At 42.0% G+C, this 20364-nt stretch overlaps 1 protein-coding gene across 5 annotated transcripts in view; it reads left to right on the plus strand.

The window, feature by feature from the left end:
• The first annotated feature begins 997 nt into the window (after positions 1-997).
• Positions 998-20364, plus strand: part of CDK16 (cyclin dependent kinase 16) — an 83644-nt gene continuing 64277 nt past the window's right edge. For 2 of the 5 annotated variants that reach the window (XM_058170588.1, XM_058170589.1), the window contains exon 1: positions 998-1160. The gene's annotated coding sequence lies outside the window, so the exon portion shown is untranslated. The remainder of the gene's footprint in view (positions 1161-20364) is intronic. The other 3 variants (XM_058170590.1, XM_058170592.1, XM_058170591.1) reach the window with 2 other exon arrangements.

Here is a 20364-nt window from a genome sequence, read left to right on the forward strand (position 1 = left end):
CTCTCCCCATCCCGCAATCACCAATAAATACTTATGGGTTAACCTAAATCTAATTTGCTTTATTTAACTCCTCACTACTGTCTTGTACGTAACTAATTAATATGACGTCGCTTGGTTGTCGCGCAACCCATTCTTCTGCAGCTGATAAAGTAGTTTCGCTTAAGCCTGGAATAGTAGTTTTTTCTGGGTTTAGATACTGGTAACCCAGATGCGTCTCGACCGATTTGCAGGGTCCCGACTTAAAAAGAGGACTTAAATACCAAGAGATTTGTGGTTTTGCTCAAGCCCCTTTAATTTATTTATTATTATTTATTTATTTCATAAATAAATTCATATTAATTTTATTCACATAATTCACATAATTTTATTCATATTAAAATGAATATGAGTTGCCGCTATCTGTTTTCCGAAACTAAAAGCATTCCCCTACCCCACCTCCATCCAGCGAACGGTGGTGGGGCAACGTCTGCTAATGATTAAGAGGAACGGTTACGGGGGGGGGGGGAAGATGGTGTGGAATGTACCATTGTATGCACATGGAGGATAGACCGGTCCTTTCACGTCTACTGAACACTTGAAAGTTGTAAAGTACGGCGACTGAGATTTATTGCAAACGGATTGCAGACAGTTAAAAAGTTTCATCCAAATACGGAAGAAAATATCGACTTTTTTTTTATTAAGGGGAGATTCCTCCCCCCCTCACATCTCGGGAAAGTAAGAAGGCTGGGATTCTACCACATGAAATGAAAGAGGGGGATTGCTGTTTATTGTTTCTCGCCCAGATTCGTAAAATTCTGTATTTCTGGAAATGACTGAAATGTTGGCTCCGTTTCTTCCTTTCCCTTCTTTAAGTGTGGGGCAACATTAATTGTGCAAGGCCTCCGGCTTTTCTGGTGGTTTTACCCATGTTGACAGGGAATGGTACGCTCCAAAGGGGAGGGGAGAGTTAAGCCCAGCCAGGAGGTTGGCGTTGGTCAGTCGTAGGGTGGGAGGTGGCTGGGCTGGGGGTGGTTCTTCGGAGCTGGGAGGGAGGAGTCGAGGAGACCCGGGCTTGGGGGGTGACCATGGGTGGTTGAGGGGTGCCGAGTTCAGAGGCGGCCCATGCTGGCGGCCATGGCCGAGGATTACTGGGACTCGCAATAGCAGTAACCGCCGCCAAGGTAAGAGACAATTCTTTACCGAGGAGAGATTTGTGCGGGGGGGGGGGAAGAAGAGGGTCGTGGAATCCAGCAGGACCTTTGATCCCTTGTTCCGAATTCCCCACCCCCCCGCCGAGGGATCATTCTCCCAGCTTTTAGGTTGGCTCGCCCGTTTTCATACGACAGATCTGATCGTGCAAGCGGTCCAGTTGACCTTTCTTTAATTCTTTATTGGCCTAAACACTCCCAATCTCCTAATACGGTGCTTTTATTAATTACTGAATTCTCGTTAAGAATATTGGCTGTCTTTCTCTTTCATTAGGGAAAAGTAAGGTCAATGACTCAATGTTGATCTGTTTTTCAGCTTTTTCTATTCCATATTTATCTCCAGTCTATTTCTAAACTCTTCCTCAATAAAGCTGCATGAATCAGATCCTGCTCCTTTGGCCCAAACACAAGCTGTTTAGCTCAGGATATTAGTCCGGACTTTCTTCTTAATCTTCCTTCCCTGCTTTTCATGTTCTTTCTACAAAGTCCCTGGGATCCACCCCTTCAGTTAAGCATTGGAACCTGGTGTATCCTGCATTCCTTAGGGCTGAAATTAGGAAAAGTAGGGTTGGACTTACATAGATCTTGAGTCTTCATCACTTTATGTCCCATCTTGTATTATTGACTTCCCCCCACATCTACTACTCCCAATTAACTGCCAGGCCCTAAAGATACCCAATTCCTATCAGACCTTCCTTTTTGTTCAAGTTTTCATTGTCTTTGGCCTTTTTGAGATTCAGTCCAGATATTTAATATTCATCCTGTGACTGGATGATTCAGGGTTAGATGTCCTTTTCTAAGAGGTGTTTCAACTTGCTGAGTGAATCTTTCACTCCTGTTTTTTTAAGGGACATCCTCTTGTTCTTTGCTTTATGTTCAGATTGACTTCTCAAATTGCCTTTTTCTCTCTCTCTAATCATGATCAGGGATACATAAAACAACTCTTTCTTGGAGGTGAGAGATCTTTTGCCCTTCTGATCTTAAAAGTAGTTATTCTTTCTAAATGGTTAAGTTGCATGTCATCAGTCGCATCATACAGCTTGTAGCATTTCTTTTCATAATATTGGAGAGGTGGTTAGAACTGGATGTCTGTCTTTCCTAGAGAATTACGGAATCCTTCCCTCCCCCCCCCACTTTTTTTTTACACTTTATATACATGGAAAAGGATTGTGTGCTCTTCCTTTCCTTTCCCCCGGAAACCATGTGCAGAAATGTGTGTGGAAAGAATGTAATGGGGATCAGCATGCTTTCTGGCTAGGAAAAAGAGAAGAAATTGAATTCCAAAGGAGGACAAACTGATGTGAGCTGATCTCTGTTCTGGAATTCCAGCTGTTCTTGGTCAGGCTGGAAGGGAGTTTTCTCACTTCCCACCTCCAGACCTGATGCTATCACCTGCTGCCTCACAAGTCTGATGATGTAATGTGGGGGGGGGGCTTCCATCTCCTCTCTTCATGCAGCGCTGCGTCTGCAACTAATAATGTGTGGGTAAGTAAATGATTCTTGTGACAATGTTGGAAGGTTGGCATGGATCAGGGTTGTTCTGAGAGGAATTGCTTTGGGGCAGCTGCTGGCCTGATTACCCCTGGAGACATTTGGTGCAGAAGCCTGAAAAAAGGGAGTGGGCCTAGCTGGATCTTTCTAGGTTTGTTTCCTGTAAGTAACCTAGAATTTATTAGAAGGCCAGATTTCCTTCTTGTCAGCCTGTTTTACTATTTATTTTGTTGGACCTGACAACTTAGCTGCTGTCATGTCTTTCTTAGTTAGCTTGTCCTCATTTGGCTCCTGAACCTTTGAGGAAAATGTTTTTGTCTGTCTGGTGTGCTCATTAGGGTGCTACAGAATTTGTGGGAACTTAGTTCTGTGTTGAGATGGCTTTTCCCTTCCAACTTATTTCTTTCCCTGCCAACTGAAGCATCGATTCTTGGTTTTTGGCACTCAGTGGACTTGGCATTTGGGACAGGTCTCCGGGATCTGCAGAGAGAACTGCATTGACATCTTAGCTGCTCAGTTAGTTTTCAGAAGACAAGGGAAGGCTTGGTTGAAATGAAAACCTTTCTTCCCCTGTTTTTAATATTTTAGGACTCTTAAGTGAATAACTTTCTTTTTGTTTAATGGATTTTATTGGTCAGTGGGTTTTAGTTACCCTGGAATGTGGCTTGTTATTGAATAAACTGTAAACAGTATCAGAATGGAGCCATCAGATATTTCTTGGAGTTGCAATACAGCACTCCAGATATTTTCAATAATGTGTCCTAACCAATACAGGTCATGTTTAGGAATTGGGAGAGCTGTAATTCAAAATGGTACCAGATTGCCACTCTTTAACTTCTTTAGTTACCCATGCAAGGCAGATCTGAGCACATTATGACAAAAGCACCTGCAGAAAGGATGTCCGCAAGGTAAAAGACCTGTACTTGATGCAGGTAAATGAGCCAATTTGCAATGTTTTGAATGCATGAAATAAAAAAAAAAACAAGAGAATGGAAAACATTATACTATTGCATCCAGAATTTTGATTCCCTTATTATTCATCCACAGAATAAACTGACTGGGGAGCGAGTACTATTGAGTCCAGTAGGCCTTATTTCTGATTAAATCTGCAGACTGTATTGATGGATCATCTTTCCATGGGAGGTTGATTCTGGTCTCTCATGATCATCTCCACTGTTCAATCCAGTGCTTGTAGTTGTCCTGTCTCTTATCATTTTTCATTGGTTGTGATGGCATTTATGCTTTATCCTTCTAGTACCTATGGGACAACTACTCCTGCATTCAGATGAGGAACAGTTGATGGGATATTGCCATTTTCCCACGGCTGCCTAATGGGTGGATTTTAAATTTGGTTTAAACCTGTATTATATCTACATGTCATCCTCCACGCTAATAAAACTTAAAGACATTTTTCTTCCCTCAAGGCTTAATTCCCATGTTCTTAACTGCTGAACAAAATTTTAAAGAGTCTATCACTGTTTCTTAATTGTCCTGCAAATATGACAGGCTGCCATTTTTATACATCTGTATCAGGAATAAGTCGTCTTTGAATTATTAAGATTTACTTACGGTTAAATGTGTTTAGAAGTGCCCTTTGATCTATGTAATGGGATTTAAGTATTGAAGCATACATTTTTTCCCTTTGGGGTACACCCAGATTCATTTGAAGACGTATCTATTTCGTCGAGCAGGACTGGCATAGGATTTTAGAATTTTATATGTTACTATTGGGGTTTTAAATTTTAATTGGGTTTTATTGTTTATATATATTTTAAATTGGCCATATTTGATAGGTTTTTAAATTATTGTTTTAATATATTTATTATTGTGGTTTTAGTTGGCTGTGAACCGCCCTGAGTCCTTCGGGAGAAGGGCGGTATAAAAATTTGATTAAATAAATAAAATAAATAAATAAATTTACCTTGTTTTGCTTTTTGTGGATTGGGTTACACTTTCAGAAGTATTACATTTAGGGTTCCTTAGGATTCCTGCCCTTTCAGGTTTTATTCATCCCTCTGTGTCTCCCCCTTGAATATAAAAAGATGATTTGGTTCTTCCTCCTCCTGCCTTGTGAAGGTAGACTTCAACAATGCTTGAGTAATGATGCAAAAACTTGGAAGGGAAAGATGGGCTTCTCTTAATTCCCTTTTGTACTTTGTTGGCCCACATCTTGGGTAGTATCATAAATTATGCTAAATAAGCAACTTTTTCTATCTTTTCCCAATTTCCATATTATGTATAGGGCTCAGCCTTTCTTGGCATAAAATTCTGCCACAGATCAGAATTATGACCCTTTAAAAACAACAACAGGTTAAGCTTTTCCTTTGATGGTAAGAATTTTGCTACGAATACTGATTTTTTGTCTTTTTGTACAGCTCTCGACTGCTTGGGCCCCAAATGACAGCTCTGTAAGATTTTTTTTTTAAAATCCTGTCAAAGCAAAGAACTTCGCACTGTACAAAGCACAAAATAGCTACAGCTCTGTAAAATCTTATAATTATCATCAATTCTTATTATCATAAGAAGATGGGGTAGCCATCTTCTTACCATCATAGATTACATGTTGTGTTGATTTTAACCTTTGTACTCCGCCTCTGCTATGAGATGGGTGGTTCTATAAGTCATTTAAATAGCAAAATAAAATAAATCTTCCTTATACGTCAAGTAGGGCCAGCATTACACCCTTCAGGCACTCTGGATTTCCTCATTAAGAGTGCAGTGCTGCCTTTCTGATTTAAATATAAAAGGTGTTGTGAGGTGCATGGAACACAAACATGGCACCTGTTTGCAGTTCCTTAAAGCAGCTGCAATTGCTCTTGGGGTTGCGTGAATGCCTTCTGTAACTGTTTCAGAATCCTGGAGGAAGATGAATTTCAGACAACTGCTAGATCCATGCCCCAGATCCTCCAAAGAGTAGCCCTAGCCCTAACCCTATATTAGAAACACTGCATAATCTCACTAAAGTCAAAGATTTTCTGAAGCGGAATTTTGGCTTTTGGGAGTTGGCATGAGGCAGTAAGGCAGTAAGTGCATCCATGAGCATTCTGAGCAACTTTTTTCATGTGCTATCGGTACACTGGACAGTGCATGTTGGTTATATATGAGTTGGGAGTTGGATATATACTGTACATCAGGGATCCCCAACCTTTTTGGTTCTGTTGATCGTCAGCAGCTTTGGTGGTTTTGATAGAGGGGAGGCGATGGTTTTAAGCACAACTTAAATCCCGCACATGCGCAAATGAAGCTTTGCGTACTTGCCCGCCACTTTGGTGGCCTGGTTCCCTGTGGGCCGCAGCCCGGTAGCAGTCTACAGCCCAGGGATTGGGGACCCTGCTGTATGTGTATGTTTAGTGGAATAAAATAGAAAACTGTTTTTTGTTAGTGCCACACACACACACACAAAATCAACCTGGACACAATTTGAGAACTTGGTAGAACCTCCGAAGGCCTGTGATTATCACTTGGCTATCTTGGGTCTGTCAGGTGGCCAGAACGGAGGTGGAAGGAGAGGACAGGACGTGGCTAGGCATTTATTTCAGCTTGCTTTTTGTCCCTTTCTTGTTCAGGCTGTGTGGGCAAAATGAAAACAAGGCCCCATTATATTTACTGTTATTAAATATTGACTCAAGGTGGCTTTGCCAGTTTTCTCCAAACTATATATTCTTGAAATGTAACTGACCTGTAAGGAAATAGTTCTTTGGTGATGGCACACCATGAAGACTGATGTTTGGCCTATCCTAAGTAGCCATATTTCAACATATTCAGCTATAGCCAAGTAGAAATAGTTAAGCCCAAACTGCTTATAGGATGTGGCTAATAGCTGGTTACTGAAGGTACAGAAAAGATTGATAAAAAGATTACAGTTGTCTTACATGAAGGGTAAGAGTAGTGTATGTTGTTGGGGTATTTGGAAAGGGTGTTTTAGTTTTTACTATGAAAATAGGACCTGCTTATAAAAAGCCTTTAAAAAAGAAGACAGGAAGCAGTAGGTCATGCCTAGGCTTTTTTATGGCATTAACTGTTTTGTTTAGACCAACAGATGTAGTGTTGACTTGTTGACTGGGTGCATTGTTGCACTAAGTCATAGTTTGTTTAATCATGGTTAAATAACAATGATTGAGTTCACACAGTGCATAAGCCGAAGTTCAACAACTACATTATAACTTAATGTTTCTGATAGGAGTGTGCTACAATACATTGGCATGTTCATCCTTTTTCTTCTTTTTAATGTCAATAATATTTAATAGTGGCAGTTGCCTAATCTGTTGTTCAGATGATGGTCAAGAGCCCAAAATATCTATATTACTAGAATACTTAAACTGGATGAAATGATGCATCATAAGGCAAAACGTTTTCAACCAAGCTGCCTCAAATGGGCTAACTTATACATCCATAATCCAGAACCTGTGGCTCCCATGGGATTGAAATTTAACAAATTTTATAAAACGTTTTATGACATAAAAGTTACTATATAAAGCATTTTATGATTTTGTATTATACCATAAAACATTTCCTCTGGTCAATTCCTGAGATTTGACTGTGCTCTATACATGGGCTACTTTCAAGGCAGATACGTCTCTGATTACAATACCTCCCTGAATTTTTAAGAACTTTTCCAGTACCATTAGAAGCTCTGCTATTGTTGAAGACACTGGTAATCTGGTAAAGAAATATCTCTGAAATGAGGGAGGGAAATGCTTCCTGTTTGGTTGACATGGGAGGGCTGACAGGTATCAAAAGCCACAGAGTGTTAAGTAGGGCAAGAATGAATGCACAACTCTCACTAGAGGTCATCCAACAATGTGACCATACCTGTTGTGGTCCACCAAAAGCCTGTGGAGCTGGCCACAGAGTCGGACAGCAATGAGGCTGAGGTGGGGCCAGGGCCATCGGGGAGTGAGGTGCGGACTCCAGAGCCTCCAGAGACTGATAGTAGTGAGGCAGAGGAACAGGAGGAGCCTACATGAGAAGAACTGCCAGAAGGCAAGAGCAGCTCAGGCAAAGAGGACGACTCTGGAGTAGGTCCAAGAGATGATTGGCCCCTCCCATAAGGCTTAAAACAGACCAGCAACGGCATTTGGGCTTTGCTGGAAAACAACGTTGGTAGCTTCATCTTCTTGCATTTATCTTTGTATCAGTGACTTCTGACCGTTTGCCAAGAAAGGCCTTTGGCAGTTTGCCTAATTGGACCAAGGTTTGCGATAGGACTGAGGAATTTGTATTGGGAGGAATTTGATTTAATTTAGTTGAATTACACTGAGAATAAAGTAATTCTCAGCTGTTCGGATAAAGTTTGTTTTTTCACTGAGTTTCCTACTACCTACTTGGTCCTGGGTCACAACAATACCGTACCTCGATCTGAATCCCAACCATACTATAAATTCAAATAATTTATTTTTTCCAAAGTCTGCTGAAGTTGTTGCACAACCAGTTTTAACCACTTTCCCCCAAAAGGGGAGGTTATAGATGCTGAATGAAAATTGTCCAGAATATGGAGCCGAGTGATGTCGTCTTGAGGAGGGGACAAACCAAACTTCTTAAGAGGTAATGGAACAATTTCCTCATTCAAAGAATGTAACATCAGCTAGAACCGACTTGTGTCACTTCCTGGGCCACTTTAACAAGCTAGGAGGTGCATGGATCTAAAAAGCTGGTGGCTGAACTCATAGTCGTAATGACCTTCTCCACCTCCTCAGGAGCAAAGTGTTCCCAAATAACCAAGCAAGACTTCTTCCAAGGCATCTCATCTGGATCTGCTACAAAACCAGAGTCCAATTCCAAGTGAATCCAAGCAACTTTATCCAACAGATGCTGAACAGATTCCTCTGCATACTCCTGTAAGAGCTTCTCCAAGCCCTCCCACCCAAAAAGGGCTCATGTCATCTGAAAATGGGTGCAGTAAGGGTGGAGAAATACTGATGTCACCCTTACCGCCACACAATACTCAAACCTATGTTTAGTTGTGTTCAGCTCTTGTTGATACCAGCGACACTCTTGACATCTCTTGTTTTATCTCCCTCAACTCCTCCCTAAACATGGGGAGTAATGGGATCCCTGGGGCCAAGCGGTTGCATGGGCACAATCAAATTCAAAGGCTCAGCCAGCCCCTTGTTCTAAACAGTGACCAAGGTTTTGATGGATCATTCGGTAGATCAGCCAGAACAGCTCCTTGTTCCCTCTGAAACCCATTAATTGTTGGGAACAGACCGATCTAATGGTCCAGCTTCCCTGTAATGGATAGTGGCATTAGAGAACCTCAGGGCAATCGGGGTGTGATCTGACCACAACAAGGGAAACATCAAGAGCGCTCCCCATTTCAGATCACATAGCCACTGTTCCAACAGGAAGAACTGATCCAGTGCGTGACCAACCTCTCATGTTGGACTCTGAATGATGTGGAATAGGCCCATAACTGTCATGGTTGTCATGATCTCCTAAGCCACCTCATACCCCACACCTACAGAAAGCAGACTGGAATTCCCCCAAGACCTGAGGAACTCCACAGACAACCTAGAAATGGAGTCAAGGAGCTCAAGGAGGGAGGTTGCTGTACAGCAGGGAGGTTAGTTCAAACAGCAACAATCCCAACTGATCCCTTGAGCCCAACTTAATGAATAAGGTCTCACACATCTGGTGATCTCTGGTACAGGGACCATGAAAGCCGTAAGATTCCCAGATGACAATTGCCACACTTCCACCCCTGCCACAGGGTCTTGACCGATGCCACATTCCAAACGCAACTGGAGATAATCTCTGAAAGGGTTCCCCTCCCCATCTTTCCAGATCCTGCCAGTTTGAACAAAACAAAAATGTGTTTTTGTTTTGTTCAAACTAAGCCAAGTTTGTCTGATAGTCACAGGCAACCATTACTTTTCTCCAGGCAAGTGAGGAGACTGACAAAGAAGGAATGGCTCACTCCTTTCTTTCTCTGCTAACCTTTACTTCTCAATAGCTCTTTCTGTCACTCTTCAGTAAGAAAATGGATTGCAGAAGAGGGTGGACAATCCACCAGTCTTTAGTGCTGTTGTAGGAATTTAGCACCCACCCCCCCTCCTAGAAGAATGAAATATTCTAGGAAATATTTTAAAAAGCAGAATATTATACCTTCCTGGATGAGAAATGGAGAAACATATTTTAAAGACAAAGGAGCTCCCTGCAACTTCCTGACTCCCCCCCACCTTTGTCAATGGGCCATTAAAAGCCTCAGCTAAGCTCACTCATTCTCCCCACCTTTGTCAATGGGCAATTAAGGCTTCAACCAAGCTCACTCAATCCCCCCATGATTTGCAACACAATACAACTGAAACTCACCACATGGCAAGGCTCAAGCAAGCTTGAGAGACAGCCAGCAAGGCTAGCTAAGGCCCCACCCCTGGGAGTCTGACAACCAATCAGGATACTCTTCCTGTGCCCCAGAAAGGTCAAAGCTCAGAAAAATCATAAAACCAGGGAGCACACAGGATCTCGGCCCTTTTCTGTTCAGGATCTCAAGCCATGTGATCCTGACCACCATTAAACCATCTTTCCAAGCAGCCTCCATGTTTCCAGTGTCTTTGTCCCCACTTGGAACTGAACCCAGATGGATATTTCTTCCAACAATTGGCACCTAACCAATGGACCTGGCCCAGGTAAGCCTCCCTTGCTAGCAGCAGACCCATTGAGTCTGTGGGTAAGTTTTCCTGGACCTTGGCCATTTGGAACTAGGTTTTAAAGGGGTTTTGAGTGTTGAGCTCAAAGACTGCTTGGAAAGAAGGTGAGTACCTCTAAATTTTAATTTTAAGCATGGAAAAGTATGGGAAATATGTGTATGCCTGCATGTGTGTGAATGAGAGAGCCCTTCTCCCAATCATAGCTGAATCTTGCATCCTGTAGGAATTTAGCACCCACCCCCCTCCTAGAAGAATGAAATATTCTAGGAAATATTTTAAAAAGCAGAATATTATACCTTCCTGGATGAGAAATGGAGAAACATATTTTAAAGACAAAGGAGCTCCCTGCAACTTCCTGACTCCCCCCCACCTTTGTCAATGGGCCATTAAAAGCCTCAGCTAAGCTCACTCATTCTCCCCACCTTTGTCAATGGGCAATTAAGGCTTCAACCAAGCTCACTCAATCCCCCCATGATTTGCAACACAATACAACTGAAACTCACCACATGGCAAGGCTCAAGCAAGCTTGAGAGACAGCCAGCAAGGCTAGCTAAGACCCCACCCCTGGGAGTCTGACAACCAATCAGGATACTCTTCCTGTGCCCCAGAAAGGTCAAAGCTCAGAAAATCATAAAACCAGGGAGCACACAGGATCTCGGCCCTTTTCTGTTCAGGAACTCAAGCCATGTGATCCTGACCACCATTAAACCATCTTTCCAAGCAGCCTCCATGTTTCTAGTGTCTTTGTCCCCACTTGGAACTGAACCCAGATGGATATTTCTTCCAACAATTGGCACCCAGATGGGACTCTGTTAACCTAACCAATGGACCTGGCCCAGGTAAGCCTCCTTGCTAGCAGCAGACCCATTGAGTCTGTGGGTAAGTTTTCCTGGACCTTGGCCATTTGGAACTAGGTTTTAAAGGGGTTTTGAGTGTTGAGCTCAAAGACTGCTTGGAAAGAAGGTGAGTACCTCTAAATTTTAATTTTAAGCATGGAAAAGCATGGGAAATATGTGTATGCCTGCATGTGTGTGAATGAGAGAGCCCTGCTCCCAATCACAGCTGGATTTTGCATCCTCTGTGCATTTCCTAACCGCAGAAAGACCAAAAGTCTGGAGAGCATGGGGTTTTGCCAGAGCACAGGACCTTCTGTTAGGGAAGGAAGAAGTGTGTGATAGTGGGATTCCACCTAAGGAAACAGTCTGATTCCACCTCTTTGAGCAACCTCTAGCCGCACCTCTGCCTACTGCTAGCTCCACCGAGCCGTGACCGGTAGGATAGAGAAAGCAAGGGGGGGAAGCCAAACGTGGAACTTTGTGTTTATTGGGAACGGAAACCGAGCGAGAGGAAAGTAAGTGTGAATGAAGCAATTAAGAGAGTAAAAAAAGAGAAAAAGGAAGCAGGAAATCTGCTTGGGGCCCTGGATGCCCGGAGGCTGCCAGTACTGCCTGGTATGCTAAAAGGAAGCAGGAAGCAGTGTTGAAGAGGTGCTCGTACCTACTGGCAGGGCAGTAGGTCCTCTGGGATCACCTTTTGATCCAAACGAAGCTCCCTTAACAGGAAGGTGCTCATACTTGACAGAAGGAGTCGAAGTCCTTCCCAGAACCTTTTTTTTCTGAAAACTGTAGGAGGATCCACCCGGCTAAGCCAAAGTGAAAAATAAAACCTCACATCGCAGAGGGAAACATGGGAAGCAGTAGCTCGAGGGTGGAGGGAAATCCCCTGGAAAACCTGCTGGGGCCTGGAGTGCCCGGAGGCTGCCAGTTTTACCTGGTATGGAAAAGAAATTGAGGAAATTGTGTAATAAAGATGAGAATAGGAAACAAATTTGGCTAAATAAAGGTACTTAAAAGAAAAGGGAAATATATAAATAGGAATGTTTGGGTTTTTGTTTTGTTTGTTTGCTTGTTTGTCTCTTTCTCTTTCTTCTATTGAACCACGTGGTCTGTCTGTTAAGATTTGTGCCTTCCCTAATTTAACTGAGATTTATGGGAATGATCAGTGTGTGTGTAAATCTCAGAGTTTTGTTTTCCTCTCTGTCCTCCTTGTTTTTATGTGTGTATGTCTGTCTTTGTGGGCCCTTGAAGTAATTGTAACTGTAAAATGTATCTGATCTCTAGAGACAAGAATTTTAAATTGTTAGGGAAAAACAAAAACAAAAGGTTGAAGCAATAAAATAGAGAAAAGAGAGAGAGAGAGAAAAGAAAGAAAGCCTTTGCCCTATTTTCGTGTGGCCACCGGGAATAGGGTACAGAACTTTTCATTTCTGCTTTTTTTCTCCTTCTCTTTATCTTAAAGTAACAACTCAAGTTTATGAGGAAATGTTTTAAGTTCACTTACAAGAGAAAAAAATTCAGTCTTGCATTTACTGTGTGTTTAAATGATTTTACCTCTTCTTGAAGCATGTGAATCCAGTTTTTTTCTTTCATCAGTTGTGTCTCCATTTTGTTGAAACTGCATTTTGTTGAAACTGCATTATCTTTTAGTAACTGCAATATTGATGTGTTGTTTCTTTTCAAACTCTGCCTGCAAGATATCTACCCCCCTCCTTTTTTAATCCTGTTACAATGCCTTTCCTGAGAAGATTACCCACAAAAGTGGGGAGGAGATCCTGTTCTAATGTCTTTCAGCCCTGAAAAGATGACTCTGCAACTGTGGAAGCAGAGCACATGGTTCCAGATGCTGCCCCCAGAGGAGACCTTCCATTTGTTGGAGTCAGGAATTGAGTTTGAATCCAGCCCCCACTGAAAGTCATCATAGCAACCAGATTGGAGCAGACCTTTCCAAACCTGATTGACCAACAAGCATGCCACCCAAAAGATATGAAAGAAAGGACCCTGAGATGTACAAGTAAAGACTAAAAGACTCTTTTCAATCCCCAGAAGACAACTGGAAAGACTATGGGGGAGGTGGAAAATTCATTGTAATGTTTTCTGTCTTGTCTCATTTACATTGTAATCAGTCTAAAGTACCCATGTAAGGATTGTATTTGAGTGGCTGCCACAGTTAGTTCTCAACACCTGAGATTTCTGTCTAATGGTAGGGAAATTTGTCCAGCATGTTTGTATTGTTTGTATTGCCTGTATTGTAAAGGTAGCTGCATACACAGGCACACAGAGAGACACACCATTGAGAATTAGACTGAAACTATTCCCTTCACTTACCTCCACACAAGACTTTTAAGTTGATTTTTGCTCTGTGGCACTAAAAGCCCAAGGAGTCAGATCTCCCTGCTAATTCCATGGGGGAGGGGCATTCCCCTCAGGCAATTCCTCTCTTGAAGAGATAGCAGAAAAAGTGATATCCAAAACCCAAGCCCTGACTATGACTCACAAATGATGCTGCCCAGTTGCCCAGTAAAGCAAGATATGTTGCACTGGTGGTCTCATGAATAGAAGTCCCAGGGCTCATTGTGTAATTTATTTTGTTAAGAAAGGAAAAAGCCTGGATTGCACACTGATTAACCTCAATTTGGACTGGAAAAAAAAATCTTGGATAGACTAAAGTAAGAGCTAGGGCAGGTTCAGTAACCAACCCTTGGAAATGAGCAGCCTGTAATTTAAAGGAAAACCATGGCTGTGAAAATTTTGGGATGTGTGCTTGCTTGACCTGACTGGAAGCTCTCAGAAAGTGATATCTAACAGCTGAAATTAATTGGCATAGAAAATTGGATACTGTAAAATTCTTACCAGAACTTTTCCCCTGGCTGCTAGACCTTCATGGTTGAAAGCTTTTGGGAGCCACTGAAGGAATCTTTTTTTCTGTTGTCTCTATCAATGGCTTCCTTTGCATCAGGAAAATTAAAAGCACCCACTGATTTGATCAATTTTAATTTTTGCCAAGAGCATGTTTCAAAACTCACGTTTTGAAAAAAAAAAAAAAGTAGGGATTGTAGGAATTTAGCACCCACCCCTCCTAGAAGAATGAAATATTCTAGGAAATATTTTAAAAGCAGAATATTATACCTTCCTGGATGAGAAATGGAGAAACATATTTTAAAGACAAAGGAGCTCCCTGCAACTTCCTGACTCCCCCCCACCTTTGTCAATGGGCCATTAAAAGCCTCAGCTAAGCTCACTCATTCTCCCCACCTTTGTCAATGGGCAATTAAGGCTTCAACCAAGCTCACTCAATCCCCCCATGATTTGCAACACAATACAACTGAAACTCACCACATGGCAAGGCTCAAGCAAGCTTGAGAGACAGCCAGCAAGGCTAGCTAAGACCCCCACCCCCTGGGAGTCTGACAACCAATCAGGATACTCTTCCTGTGCCCCAGAAAGGTCAAAGCTCAGAAAAATCATAAAACCAGGGAGCACACAGGATCTCGGGCCCTTTTCTGTTCAGGAACTCAAGCCATGTGATCCTGACCACCATTAAACCATCTTTCCAAGCAGCCTCCATGTTTCCAGTGTCTTTGTCCCCACTTGGAACTGAACCCAGATGGATATTTCTTCCAACAATCCTCTGTGCATTTCCTAACCGCAGAAAGACCAAAAGTCTGGAGAGCATGGGGGTTTTGCCAGAGCACAGGACCTTCTGTTAGGGAAGGAAGAAGTGTGTGTGTGGGATTCCACCTGAGGAAACAGTCTGATTCCGCCTCTTTGAGCAACCTCTAGCCGCACCTCTACCTACTGCTAGCTCCACCGAGCCATGACCGGTAGGATAGAGAAAGCAAGGGGGGGAAGCCAAACGTGGAACTTTGTGTTTATTAGGAACGGAAGCCGAGCGAGAGGAAAGTAAGTGTGAATGAAGCAATTAAGAGAGTAAAAAAGAAAAAAAGGAGAAAAAAAAGGAAGCAGGAGATCTGCTTGGGGCCCTGGATGCCCGGAGGCTGCCAGTACTGCCTGGTATGCTAAAAAGGAAGCAGGAAGCAGTGTTGAAGAGGTGCTCGTACCTACTGGCAGGGCAGTAGGTCCTCTGGGATCACCTTTTTTGATCCAAACCGGAAGCTCCCTTAACAGGAAGGTGCCCATACTTCGACAGAAGGGAGTCGAAGTCCTTCCCAGAACCTTTTTTTCTGAAAATTGTAGGAGGATCCACCCGGCTAGGCCAAAGTGAAAAATAAAACCTCACATCGGAGAGGGAAACATGGGAAGCAGTAGCTCGAGGGTGGAGGGAAATCCCCTGGAAGACCTGCTGGGGGCCTGGAGTGCCCGGAGGCTGCCAGTTTTACCTGGTATGCGGAAAAAGAAATTGAGGAAATTGTGTAATAAAGATGAGAATAGGAAACGAATTTGGCTAAATAAAGGTACTTAAAAGAAAAGGGAAATATATAAATAGGAATGTTTGGGTTTTTGTTTGTTTTGTTTGTTTGTTTGTTTGTCTCTTTCTCTTTCTTCTATGGAACCACGTGGTCTGTCTGTTAAGATTTGTGCCTTCCCTAATTTAACTGAGATTTATGGCGGGAATGATCAGTGTGTGTGTAAATCTCAGAGTTTTGTTTTCCTCTCTGCCCTCCTTGTTTTTATGTGTGTATGTCTGTCTTTGTGGGCCCTTGAAGTAATTGTAACTGTAAAATGTATCTGATCTCTAGAGACAAGAATTTTAAATTGTTAGGGAAAACAAAAACAAAAGGTTGAAGCAATAAAATAGGGAAAAGAGAGAGAGAGAAAAGAAAGAAAGCCTTTGCCCTATTTTGTATGGCCAACTGGAATGGGGTACAGAACTTTTCATTTCTGCTTTTTTCTCCTCCTCTTTATCTTAAAGTAACAACTCAAGTTTATAAGGAAACATTTTAAGTTCACTTACAAGATAAGTTTATGAGGAAACGTTTTAAGTTCACTTACAAGAGAAAAAAAAAATTCAGTCTTGCATTTACTGTGTATTTAAATGATTTTACCTGTTCATCCTCTTCCTGAAGTATGTGAAGTTTTTTCTTTCTCATCAGTAGTGTCTCCATTTTGTTGAAACTGCATTACCTTTTAGTAACTGCAATATTGATGTGTTGTTTCTTTTCAAACTCTGCCTGCAAGATATCTACCCCCTCCCCAACTTTTTAATCCTGTTACAATGCCTTTCCTGAGATTACCCACAAAAGTGGGGAGGAGATCCTGTTCTAATGTCTTTCAGCCCTGAAAAGATGACTCTGCAACTGTGGAAGCAGAGCACATGGTTCCAGATGCTGCCTCCAGAGGAGACCTTCCATTTGTTGGAGTCAGGAATTGAGTTTGAATCCAGCCCCCACTGAAAGTCATTGCAGCAACCAGATTTGGAGCAGACCTTTCCAAACCTGACTGACCACCAAGCATGCTACCCAGCAGATATGAAAGAAAGGACCCTGAGCTGTACAAGTAAAGACTAAAAGACTCTTTTCAATTCCCAGAAGACAACTGGAAAGACTATGGGGAAGGGTGGAAATTCATTGTAAGGTTTTCTGTCTTGTCTCATTTACATTGTAATCAGTCTAAAGTACTCATGTAAGGATTGTATTTGAGTGGCTACCACAGCAAGTTCTGAACACGTTAGATTTTGTCTGGTGGGAGGGAAATATGTCCAAAATGTTTGTATTGCCTGTATTGTAAAAGTAGCTGCATACACAGGCACACACAGAGAGACACACCATTCAGAATTAGTCTATTCCCTTCACTTACCTCCACACAAGACTTTTAGGTTGATTTCTGCTCTGTGGCACTAAAAGCCCAAGGAATCAGATCTCCCTGCTAATTCCATGGGGGAGGGGCATCCCCCTCAGGCAATTCCTCTCTTGAAGAGATAGCAGAAAAAGTGATATCCAAAACCCAAGCCCTGACTATGACTCACAAATGATGCTGCCCAGTTGCCCAGTAAAGCAAGATATATTGCACTGGTGGTCTCATGAGTAGAAGTCCCAGGGCTCATTGTGTGTAATTTTTTTTAAAAAAAAAAGAAGAAAGGAAAAAGCCTGGATTGCACACTGATTAACCTCAATTTGGACTGGAAAAAAAAATCTTGGATAGACTAAAGTAAGAGCTAGGGCAGGTTTAGTAACCAACCCTTGGAAATGAGCAGCCTGTAATTTAAAGGAAAACCATGGCTGTGAAAATTTTGGGATGTGTGCTTGCTTAACCTGACTGGAAGCTCTCAGAAAGTGATATCTAACAGCTGAAATTAATTGGCATAGAAAATTGGATACTGTAAAATTCTTACCAGAACTTTTCCCCTGGCTGCTAGACCTTCATGGTTGAAAGCTTTTGGGAGCCACTGAAGGAATCTTTTTTTCTGTTGTCTCTATCAATGGCTTCCTTTGCATCAGGAAAATTAAAAGCACCCATTGATTTGATCAATTTTAATTTTTGCCAAGAGCATGTTTCAAAACTCACGTTTTGAAAAAAAAAAAAAAGTAGGGATTGTAGGAATTTAGCACCCACCCCCCCTCCTAGAAGAATGAAATATTCTAGGAAATATTTTAAAAAGCAGAATATTATACCTTCCTGGATGAGAAATGGAGAAACATTTTAAAGACAAAGGAGCTCCCTGCAACTTCCTGACTCCCCCCCACCTTTGTCAATGGGCCATTAAAAGCCTCAGCTAAGCTCACTCATTCTCCCCACCTTTGTCAATGGGCAATTAAGGCTTCAACCAAGCTCACTCAATCCCCCCATGATTTGCAACACAATACAACTGAAACTCACCACATGGCAAGGCTCAAGCAAGCTTGAGAGACAGCCAGCAAGGCTAGCTAAGACCCCCACCCCCTGGGAGTGTGACAACCAATCAGGATACTCTTCCTGTGCCCCAGAAAGGTCAAAGCTCAGAAAAATCATAAAACCAGGGAGCACACAGGATCTCGGGCCCTTTTCTGTTCAGGATCTCAAGCCATGTGATCCTGACCACCATTAAACCATCTTTCCAAGCAGCCTCCATGTTTCCAGTGTCTTTGTCCCCACTTGGAACTGAACCCAGATGGATATTTCTTCCAACACTGTCTATCAACAATTTGCTAGTATAGGTTTATACTACATCCTGTCTTTTCTGAGATGCTCATAGAACATATGTGGCATTCTTCATATTTATCTTTTGGGGGCTCAAAAACAATGATAATTGGCTTAAAGAAAAGACAGCTTCTTTTGGTTCCACCCTGGTGAGTTTTATGGATTTTATAAGCCCATTTTAAACCATCCCTTGCTTAGGGGAAGCTAAAGATTAAATGAAATTGCTTTGACAAAAGCACCCTAACATTTTTGCCTTAACTCCCTTTTGATTTCTGGGCAGCATTCAGAAACCTAAGATGTGTTTGCTTCAATTGTGGTTTCTTGAATAAAGCGCAGTTGGCTGAGTTCATACCCCATGCTGAACCATAAATCATAGTTTAGGATTTATAAAGGATAGATTCAAGAAAAGGAAACCAAATCCCTTTTCCAGTGTTGGCTTAATGCTGTGTGTGAGTTTAGCCCTAAATAAGCTTAGTCCCTGAATTATTACGGCCTGTTATGGTATATCATGCTCCCATCTGAAATATCCTGGTTCAGCTGCCTTGGTATTTTCATTCTTTTGGAGCCTGGTACAGAGAGCCGGTCCTCCCTTCCTGAGTCCACTTTAGTGATTGTTGAGAACAGATGTGATGAAGGGAAAACAGCAATTTGGATGAAACCTCGAAGTCATACCTCAAAAGTAGATAAGGATAGTATGTAGTTGCTAGATCCAAACAAATCCTTTGGCAGCCTTGGGACAACCCCTTCCCCCCAAATCTTGCAAACATTGAGCTGAATTTGAGTTTTCCAGTCTTCAGTAATTGTTTCCCCTGTTGTCCATGGAAGAGCTAGAAATCTGCATATTTAAAAGGAAGGTTGACATAACTTAAATCCTTGGCATTATCTGTTTTAAATAACAATATACTGAATCTTACTGACCTGTTCAACTCAATAGACTGGCCTTGGTTGGAAAAAAAAGCAATTGAATGTACAGGAAAAACTAAAAAAGAAGTCAATTCCCGATTTCTGCTGGTTTCTTTTGTCTGATGAGGATTGGTGGAGGAATTTTCCTGCTGGTATGGGTAGCTTTCTGCTGTTTTACCTTCATTAAGCCTATCCTTGTGAAGTTCAGGGTTGTGGTTTCTAGCACTGTATTCCTTTCTAGGGACCTGCAATCCTGAGGTAAGTTCCAGTGCTGCCTTGGATTAAATTAACTTTATCAGCAAGTTGTTTTAGAATCCAGCCAGGGCCCCCTCAGGTAATGAAGCCTTTTTGAGTAATGTTTTTGTTGCATTGATATGAGTACATAGCTTGGGCAAGATTTGGCTGGATCTACCACCATTCGCAGGCCAAGGTATGTGTTTGTCCTGATGAATGTCTCTGCTGGAATTCATGTGTAATAACATAAGCCATAACTGTTAATTTATTATGTATTATTATTTAGCATATGGCACCGTTAATTTCATTGTGTTTTAGTGTGCTGTGTGAACACAGCCAGTTTATTCAACGAACTGTGTTTATTAAGGAGCAACAAGCATAGTGATAACATGAATTTGACTCATTGAATATTACTTTGCAAGCCCTCTCATACTTGAAAATTGATAGGACTATCATCATCTGGATATTGTAGACTGCCTCTATTTTTATAAATGAGCCTAAAGCAACAGGCTTGGTCTACAGTCCAGAAATGATGTTCAGTTTAATTGGATGGACAATAGGTTTATTGCTGTGGATTCTAGTTGTTTGAACTTCCAGTAGTGAATTCAGGCCATTTCCTCCAGATGGAGACCATTTCTTGTTCTTTCTAAGTAGGAGAAAGTTTGGCTAGAACTGGAGTATCCAACCTTGGCAACTTTAAGACTTGTGGACTTCAACTCCCAGAGTTCCTCGGCCAGAGTTCCTCAGCCCTGGCTTGTCTGCTCCCTCATGCTCAGTAAAAGGGAATGCGAGATAGCCAATACAATTTTTCTTTATTAAGAAAATTAAAATTTGCAGCAGCAAAACCATGTTCTCAATTGGAAATCCGAGTTCTGTCCGCTTCATTGCTGTCAAAATATTACTGACTCATCCACCGTTGCCTTCAGGTGTCTCCTCCAAGTTAAAACGAGAAGTGAGCTCTTCAGCTGCTGAGAGATTGCCAGCCCC

This window comes from Ahaetulla prasina, chromosome 2 (genome assembly GCF_028640845.1).
Source record: "Ahaetulla prasina isolate Xishuangbanna chromosome 2, ASM2864084v1, whole genome shotgun sequence".
In the NCBI taxonomy this organism is placed as follows: Eukaryota; Metazoa; Chordata; class Lepidosauria; order Squamata; family Colubridae; genus Ahaetulla; species Ahaetulla prasina.